This window comes from Marmota flaviventris, chromosome 4, assembly GCF_047511675.1.
Source record: "Marmota flaviventris isolate mMarFla1 chromosome 4, mMarFla1.hap1, whole genome shotgun sequence".
NCBI classification, from domain to species: Eukaryota; Metazoa; Chordata; class Mammalia; order Rodentia; family Sciuridae; genus Marmota; species Marmota flaviventris.
In genome coordinates this window covers 167,397,137-167,406,925 of record NC_092501.1, presented here as the reverse complement: position 1 = coordinate 167,406,925, position 9,789 = coordinate 167,397,137, and the positions used below count along the sequence as shown (strand labels likewise).

Here is a 9,789-nt window from a genome sequence, read left to right as displayed (position 1 = left end):
AGCCTCTGTGAAATGTGATGTAAGTGTTAGAGGCAACTGGGAGGAAAGGATACGAGTGTCAGAGCCCTGAGTGAGTTTATTGTACATGTGACAGTCCTCAGGAAATAGAAGAATTTATGGACTCAGTGAGATGATCAAGGAATTTCAGAGACCTCAGTAAGTACACAAGGTTGAGTGTCAGAGGAGGACTCACCGAGGATATTTCCTGAGTGTCAGGGACCTCCATGAGAATGTTCCATGAGTGTTGCAGGCCTGAGTGAGGATATATATGTGCTGTAACAGGAAGAGACCTGTGCTAGCCTATTATATGTGACAGTACCTTCATATGGATATTTAGTGTCAGAGTCCAGAGTGAGGCTATCACCTGAGTGTCTGAATCCTCATTGAGAATAATACATTTTTCAGAAGATGTACTAAAGATGTTTGGTCAAAGTCAGAGGCCTCAATAAGGATGTGATAGGTGTCAAAGTCTTCATTGAGATTATTTTGTTATTAGTATAGAGTATTTTCTCTTAGAGGCCTCAGAGAGTTGAGTATATGTGTTGCAGACTAGGAGAATGCAGGTATTATAGCCTTACTCACTCTGTTATGTGACTATGAAGGTCCTTAGTGAAGAAAATTTCTGACTAGGAGAGAATAGTTTCCTCAGTGAGTATATATTTTTTTAAATTTTTATTTATTTATTTATTTTTTAGTCATACATGACAGTAGAATGTATTTTGATCTATAATACATACATGGAATGTACATACACCAATCATATTGTCTATTCTGTTCTTCTGCCCTTCCTATCCTTCCTACTCCTCCCCTCCTCTCCCATCCTTTCTCTCTATCCAATCTAATGTGACACACTTTTTTTTATTTTTCTCATTACAACATCATATATGTATTCTGTATAACAATGAGGTTCTCCTCCCATCTTCTGTGCAACTCCCCTTCTCCCTCTTTTTCCCTCCCACCTCTCTTCTCTATTTAGTAATAGTCTTCTTCTCATGCTTTTCCTCCCTATCCCATTTTGAGTCACCCCCCTTATATCAGAGAAGACATTCAGCATTTGTTTTTTAGGGATTGGCTAACTTCACTTAGCATAATCTGCTCTAATGTCATCAATTTGCCTGCAAATGCCATGATTTTATTGTTTTTTAGTGCTGAGTAATATTCCATTATGTATAAATGCCACACTTTTAATCCATTCATCTATTGAAGGGCATCCAGGTTGGTTCCACATTCTAGCTATTGTGAATTGTGCTGCTATAAACATTGATGTGGCTGTGTCCCTGTAGTATGCTCTTCTTAGGTCTTTTGGGTATAGTCCGAGAAGGGGAATAGCTGGGAGTATATTTTAGGACTGAAATTTCTAGTTAGGAAGTTTTTAATTTTTTTAAATTTTTTTATTTTTTTGGACACAATATCTTTATTTTGTTTATTTATTTTTATGTGGTGCTGAGGAACGAACCTAGGGTCTCACACATGTGAGGCAAGCTCTCTATTGCTGAGCCACAACCCCAGCCCTCTAGTGAGGAAGTTCTATGTGTCAGATGTCTCATTGAGAATAATGGTGGGAGTGTCAAGGTACCCAGTGAGGACACTGTATGTGATGGAGTTTTCAGGGTTCAAAGAACATCAGTGTGAAAGGCCTCAGTGAGATTATGAAATGAGTATCAGAGGCCTTAATGACTATATATTACATGGAAGGGCTTTACTAAGAAGATGATCTTTTTCAGGCTGGTCAATGAGAAAAATGTGGGCTCAAATGACTCAGTCATTTGAGGGTTGGAGCCCTCTGTGGAGATTTCATATGTGTCAGAGATCTCAATGAGACACATGCTTGTATCAGAGGACTCATTGTACATACTATGTAACCTTTGGAGGTCTCAGTTATATTGGCTATCATATGGGCAATATGTAAATATTAAAGGTCATGGGCAACTATTAGTTTTATACACATTGTATGGCTATTAATGTTAAAGGTGATTGGCAATTATTGTATCAGTTTTACATGCTATGATATGGACATTATATTTGTGTTAAAAGGCCACAATATGGGATGGGATTGTAGCTTGGTGGTAGAGCACTTGGCTAGCATGTGTGAGGCACTGGGTTTGATTCTCAGCACTGCATATAAATAAATTTTAAAAGGTCCATCAATAACTAAAAAAGATGTTTAAAAAGGCCATAGTACAGTCATTTTGTCAGTATTAAATTTATTAATATGGATAAGTTATCAGGATTAAAGGGCATAGGAAAAATATAATATCAGCTTTAAAATACTATCATATTAGCATTAAAGACCCATAGGACAGTTTTTATATCAGTTTTAAATGGTCTTATAGATATCATATTAGTATTAAGGGCCACAAAGCAACTATTATGTCACTTTTAAGTGCTATAGAATGTATATTAGTATTAAAGGCCACAGGGCAGCTGTGGCCTTTACTACTAATATATAAGGATATTATATTAATATTAAAAGTCACAGGGAGGTAATTTATCAATTTTTGATGCTACATTAAAGTATTAAAAGCCATAGGACAGGGCTGGGGTTGTAGCTCAGTGGTAGAGTGCTTGCCTAGCACATGTGAGGCACTGGGTTCGATATTCAACACCATATAAAAATAAACAAATAAAATAAGGTATTGTGTCTATCTACAAAAGTAAATAAAAATAAAACAGTTTTTTAAAGCCACAGGGCAGCTATTATATTGGGTTTATAGGTTACTATATGGATATTATACTAATATTAAAGACCACAGGGCAGCTATTATGTTAGTTATAAATATCAATAGTATGGATATTATATTAATATTTAAGGCCACATGAAAGAAAATATATTGCTTTTAGATGCTATATATGGATATCATATTAGTATTAAAAGCCACAAGAGGGGCTGTGGTTGTGGCTCAGTAGTAGAGCACTTGCCTATGTGAGGCACTGGGTTTGAAACTCAGCATCACATAAAAAAATAAACAAATAAAATGAAGGCATTGTGCCATATATAACTATAAATAAAATAAAAATATTTTTTAAAGCCACAAGATAGATTATATCAGTTTTTAGATGTGATTTTATGAATATCATACTAGTACTAAGAGCACTGGGCACATATATTAGTTTTAGATGTTATAATATAGATATACTATTAATACTAAGAGCCACAGGGTAGCTATTATATTAGTTTAAGATGCTATAATATGAATATTGTATTAATAGTAAAGGCCACAGGGCAATTATTATATTACTTTTAGATTCATAGTATGGATATAATGTTAGCATTAAATTCCACATTTCAGCTAATATATCAGCTTTAGATGCCATAATATGGATATCATATTGGTTATAAAGCTCTTAGAGGAGCTATTATATCAGTTACAATTCCATAGTATGCATGACATATTAGTATTAAAAGGGCATAAGGCAGCTCTTATTTCAGTTTTAACACTAATATTATGTCTACACTATGGCATACAAAACTGATATAATCAGTGCATTTTGGCCTTTAATATTAATATCCATGCAGTGGCCTATAAAACTAATATAAAAGCTGCACTGTGACCACATTATGATATTACATTAATATTAAAGGCTACATGATAGCTACTATATTAGTTTTAGTTGCTCTATTATAGATATTATAATAGTATTATTACAGTGGTTCACTTTATATTTTGAATATATAGCCCTTTCTGCTCTGCCACTATAAGTTCCTTGCTTAGCATCTGGATGGCCTTCTTAAGTGACAGCTGCCATTTTAAGAAAAAAGTTTCACTCTCCCACTCAAGAATCTCTCTGAGAAAGGCTCATCACTCCCTCATACCAATCCAAACTTTAACCTTCCATATTTGAACCCTCTGGGCTCTGATTCCTATACCTGCCCTATAAAAATCCCAGAATTCAAGCCTGTTTTCCCTCTTTCCTACAGAGAGATGGCTGTTATTTGTCAGCTCTGACAAACTCTGGTGTGTATCTCTGCCTGGTCTCCATTTTTCATTTCTTGATTATCCATCTCTTGTTCCTTGCTTTCCCTTCAGCCACTGTAACTATTTTTTTAATATAGTAGAATATTTTTATTGACTTTTTAAAAAATAAATGACTAATATAGTAGAATATTGAAAGCAGTTGTCTTTTTAAAAAAAAATTTTGGTTTTGGTTGTAGATGGATACAATACCTTTTATCTTATTTATTTTATGTGGTACTGAGGATGTGCTAGGCAAGTATGCTACCACTGAGCCACAACTACCACACCCCCAACTTATTTTTTTTAATATTTATTTTTTAGTTTTCGGCGGACACAACATCTTTGTTTGTATGTGGTGCCGAGGATAGAACCCGGGCCGCACGCATGCCAGGCGAGTGCACTACCGCTTGAGCCACATCCCCAGCCCCCCCAACTTATTTTTTAAATGGACATATTTCTTGGGGCTGAGGTTGTGGCTCAGCAGTAGAGCATTTGCCTAGAACATGCGAAACAATGGGTTCAATCCTCAGCACCACATAAAAATGAAAATAAAGGTATTGTGTCCAACTACAGATTTTTATATATATATATATATATATATATATATATATATATATATATATATATATATATATATATATATATTTTTTTTTTTTTTTTCTTTTCTTTATTTCTCTCTCTGCTCCTCCCTAATCTCAGGGGAAACAGGATTACCTTTCTTTCCCATTCAGGTAAATTTCTCTGTCCTTAACTACACATCCACTTTAGGAATGAAGTCATCCAGAATTTGAGGATGGTACAAGAAGATCTCAGAAATTACTATCTCTGAAATTAATGAGTAAATTACAATTCCAGACAGAGAACACACGCAGTGTAGCCTTTGAATCATCTCTTTAAAAGGCCTCTGTTCCTGATGATGGGCAGAATCCTAGACTTTGGGATAGGAGTCCCCTGTGTTTCTCCTTTGCTATCAAAGCTGTGCCCTCATTATAGGATTGGCATTGAAGATAAGAACTGAGTTTTGGCAACAGTATTAAAGACCAGAGTGCAGGCTTATATTAGTTTTGGACATTATAGTATTGATATCATAATACTATTAAAGGTTATATGGTAGCTATTAAGTTAATTTTAGTAAGCCTTTTTTGCCACTGTGTCTAAAATTCATGACAAGAACAATTTTAGAGAATAAAAATTTTTATTTGGCACTCATAGTTTCCAAAGTCTCCATTCACAGAAAGTGGATTCATGGCTCTGGGCCTGAAGTGAGACAGAACACCATCACCTAATCCAAGGGTGTGGAGAAAGAGAGTAGGTCAGGACATGTCAAACAGGAAGCAGAGACCAGGGAAAAAATATATTCCCAAAGGAATGCCTTCAGTGCTCTCCGTCTCCTTCAACCACACTTTACCTACCTACAATTATCAAGTTTATTCTTATCGGTGAATTAACATGTTGATCAGTTTAAGGCTGTCATTATCTAATCATTTCACCTGCAAACTTTCTTGCATTTTCTCCCACATGAACTTTCATATCTAAACCATAGTATTCTGGCCCTGGCCCCCAAAAGCTCAGGTCCACCTCACAATGCAAAATTCTTAGAGTTCATTTCCAAGAGACAATATATTCTCATTCATTCATTCATTCATAAATATCCTTTCTCTCTCTCTCTCTCTCTCTCTCTCTCTCTCTCTCTCTCTCTCTCTCATTACTAGGGGTCGAACCCAGGGCTTTGTGGATGCAAGGCAGATGCTTTGCCACTGAGCTACATCCCAGCCCAAGAGTCCATATATTCTTTTTTTTTTTTTTTTTTAGTTTAATCATTTTTATTTCAAGTGTATTTTTAAAATCATAAATGGGGTTTTATAATCCAAAGTTGAAACATTTATTCTTCATTACTTTAGAATCTGACAAGCAATTCCAGACCATGCTTTCCAAATTCAGTCTTCTTTGCTGTTTTTCAGACTTCTGAGACCTAGTATTTACACTACTCCATTTTAAAAGTACAATTTTAGATAACTACTGTACACTTGTTGTAAGAGAGTTTTCTGAAAACAGACCATCAAATATAAAGTATGGTTTCTGTCCAAGGATCAGCAGTGAGGGGAAAATATTAAACACCTTTCAAGAAATCATTTATTCATTTAAAAAAACAGAACCAATGAGTTCTCTGTCATAAAAGAGAACATATAAAATTAATCTAAATTATTTTTGTAGACTTTGGTAATATTCTTCCCCACACACAGGTCTCAATCCTACTTAATTTTTTATGCAAAGTCACCACTGGAATTTACTGGAAAAGAAAAAAAAATCCCAGGTGTTATTTTAAAGATGAATAGGTTACTACTAAGGAAAAGAGCTGCCCTAATAATTTCTCTCAAATGCTCATTTTAAATAAAAATAGTTACTGGAAATATTTTTTAAACCAACTTTGGATAGTATGCAGCATACTACTCATTACACAAAATAGGAAATCAAAACTTTTCTAGGAAATTTTCCATGTTTACTTTTAAGATTACAACTTATTCAACTTTTTTCCCTTTTGACTGCCTAATTCAACATTTAAATTTTTTAAATTCTGCATTTCAGTGTAGCAAGAGTTCTTTTCAAATGTTCTTCACAACACAGAACACAGACACCAGAGCAACATTCTCAAGTCACATTGTTTAACTACAATGAAGTAAGAAATGAAAGTGGACGGATATCTCAAGATAGATATTCTCTCTCCTCTGAAGAGGAGCAAGCTTTTAACAAGTGAGCAACACAGAACTCCACTCCCCTGCAACTCCCTCAAACTGAGAATACCTTGATTTAATAATATATTATTTTTAAAAATTAAAGTTTGGTCACTAGGAAAGACTGAACAAAAATTATTCCCTTCTCCCCAAACAACCCAAACAGTTCTAGTCACTCTCTCCCTCTACTCCCCACAAAAACAGGGAAGTGGTAGGGGCCCAAAGCTTTATATCTGAAATCTTGGCTCCTATAACATTGCTATATGCTCAAAGTTGTAGATCTATATATTTCATTATCCAATACTTCCCCCATTTATAAGTTTAATTCCATACACACACACATACACACACACACACACACACACACACACAGCCATACACTCACTCTCAAGTAAGACACTTTTTTGTGTTTGTTGATAAATTATGAGGAATATGAACTAGGTGTGCACAGGGTTTCATAGGTGCTTTGTAAACATCAGAGTCACTTGGGTCCTTTTCTCCAAAAGCCTGAAATCAAATTATGCAACCAGGGATCACTACTTTCCCAGACGCTGTTCACAGGCTGCATATTGACGAAGGGCAGAGAAAAAGTCCTCATAACTGATGTTTAGGTGGCAAGGCAAAGAGACAATCTCAGTCAATCTGATTTGCCAGGGAAGAAAGCCTAATGTGCTGTCCACAGGACCAAACTTCAATACTAAATCAGGATCAGGGTAACCATTTGAACTAAGTAAACTGTCTAACGTATCTACATCCAAATCTGTAGATCTCTTTTGCTGCTGGGCTACTAACTGGCAAAAGTCCTGAGCAGCTCTCACAATATCTGCTTTTCCATCTTCTGGGGACAGCACCTTCACTGCCAAATGGCAATTTAAAACTTGATCATCTTTGTCATTACTATTTGCAAACCCCGGTGAGTATTTGGAACAATCTAGGCCCAGAAGTTCCTGCTGTTGTTTTAAAATTTCATCCATCAATCTGGAATTATTTCTTTTGAAAATACCTTGGTGGTCGTAGACGCTAATGTAGGAGATCCCCACAGCCATACACCACACCACGATGCTCGCGATGTCCGAGAAGCTGGGCTCCTGCTCCTCCGCGGTGATCACCAGGCCCATATGTACGGGTAGCTTCTCCAGGGAACGGCCGTCCGCGCGCCAGCGCAGCCGGGGGTGGGCGGCGGCCGGACCCGGCCCCCCGCGCGGGTGCCGGTGGTGACGGCGGTTCCTGCCCACTGCCGGGGGCTTATGGAGCACAAAGCCGAGCGGCGCTAGGACCGTGGCGGAGGCGGCACCGTAGCAGCGCCTCCAGATCCAGTTCCAGGTGCCGAACCGAACGCGGAGCCAGGAGGTGAAGCATTACTCAAAAGGCCAAGTCCAAAGTCTCTTCTGAGATTCAAGGCAAATTCTCAACAATGAGCTCCCATAAAAATCAAAAGCAAGTTACATATAATTCAACATATAACAGCACAGGGTCTTTTAAAGCAAGGGTGGTGTCAAGGAGAGATAGATGAGTATGGTGGAAACATAAGGTTAAGAGAATAATTATATAAAATAAGCCCACTGTACTGACTCCCCACGTGTGGGAGACCAACCTTGCACTTGACTGAGTCACAATCCCCGGCTGGGTGCTGAGGTGCTCAGTCACAGAAATGTGGCAGAGCTTCCCCCACCCTTCTTGGGTTTGAGGGTCAGTGTCTCATGCATAGGTGTGTCTTGCTACAGCCCCATGAGTGAAGCTATGCTCACCTGTTCCTTTGTAACATAACCCCTTGCCCTGTTTAGGATAGAATCTTCCATGGAAGTGCCTTGTGTGTGTTCCCTTCTCTAACTGTGCCCTCGGGTGTGGCCTACCCAGGTGTCAGTCAACCTGCTAACAGTGGACATCATGAAGATAGACTCAGCCCCCTGAAACCTGACCCCTTGCCTCATTTGAATAGCTTCTCCTCAATAAAAGGGATCAGCGCATGCTCTCGCTCTCTCTCTTTCTGCGGACCCTTAAGGTCAGTGGTTATTTTATGCAGCCCAATTAGCCCAGTTTAACTGGCGTGATCCCTGAGCCTCTTAGTCAAGAGAACAGAAACCCAGCACCCAAGTGGTTTCTTTGCCAAAAAAGCAATCTGCATGCAGCCCTGCCTAGCCTAGGGGGACCAGATATGTCAGATGCCTGCTTCTTCCTGCCTTTAGGCACATATGTGAAGAAGGAGAATGTGAGGGTTCTGGGGTATATAAAAGAGCAAGACACACCCATCCCTACAGACATCCAACTCTGGGCTCCCTGTTCTTTGGAGAAGTCTATCTTCATCTCTTTCTTAAATAAAACTTGGTTTCCATGATTGCCTAAGCATTTCTCAGGTGTTTAATCTTCAACATCAGGGGAACAAGGACCTGTTCTTGATCTCCAAGACTGGTACCAGTGAGACCAAACCGACACTAAAACTCAATTGGACACACAAAACCTATAGTTCCACATCCAGCATCTGAGGCACATGGCATGGTGATGTTCTCTCCAAAAGGGCTTGTGTAGCTCTGCTCTATGGCTTTGCTGGTTGCAACTCACAAGACTCTCTCAGCTTATACATCTGTTTGATTCCCACAACTTTCTTTGGCAGACTTTCCTTGGTACTGGAATCTCTTAATCTTGGGGTCTCCACTACAGTTCCAGCTTCCTTCTCACTTCATACATCACTCTCTCAGGGGCTGCCCACAGCAACTAACCATTTTGCTGGCCTCCCAGGTTTTCCTTTGAAATCTCTGTGGAAGCCTCCATAACCCCCTAACTCCAATGTCCTGCAGTCATAAAAAAAAAAAAGAAAATAAGGTGCTTGGGCTATAGTTCAGTGGTAGAGCACCTGCCTAGCATGTGTGAGGCACTGGGTTCGATCCTCAGCACCACAAAGAAATAAATAAAAAGATATTGTGTCCATCTACAGCTAAAAAAAAATTTAAAAAGAAAAAGCACCATGTGGTTGATGCCAAGTTCTTCCACCATCTCAAGCAGTAGTCAAGATTTCTATGACCATGGCTGTAGTAGCCTCTGAGTGACTGGCATGGTGAAACAACTTCCCAGCCCACCTTGTACAAGCAGGTATACAAATGGTC

General features: G+C 38.4%; 1 pseudogene; it reads right to left on the bottom strand.

Annotated features, from left to right (window-relative positions):
- Positions 1 to 6,598: 6,598 nt before the first annotated feature.
- LOC114095552 (dehydrodolichyl diphosphate synthase complex subunit NUS1 pseudogene) lies at positions 6,599 to 8,046 on the bottom strand (annotated as a pseudogene).
- Positions 8,047 to 9,789: the final 1,743 nt, after the last annotated feature.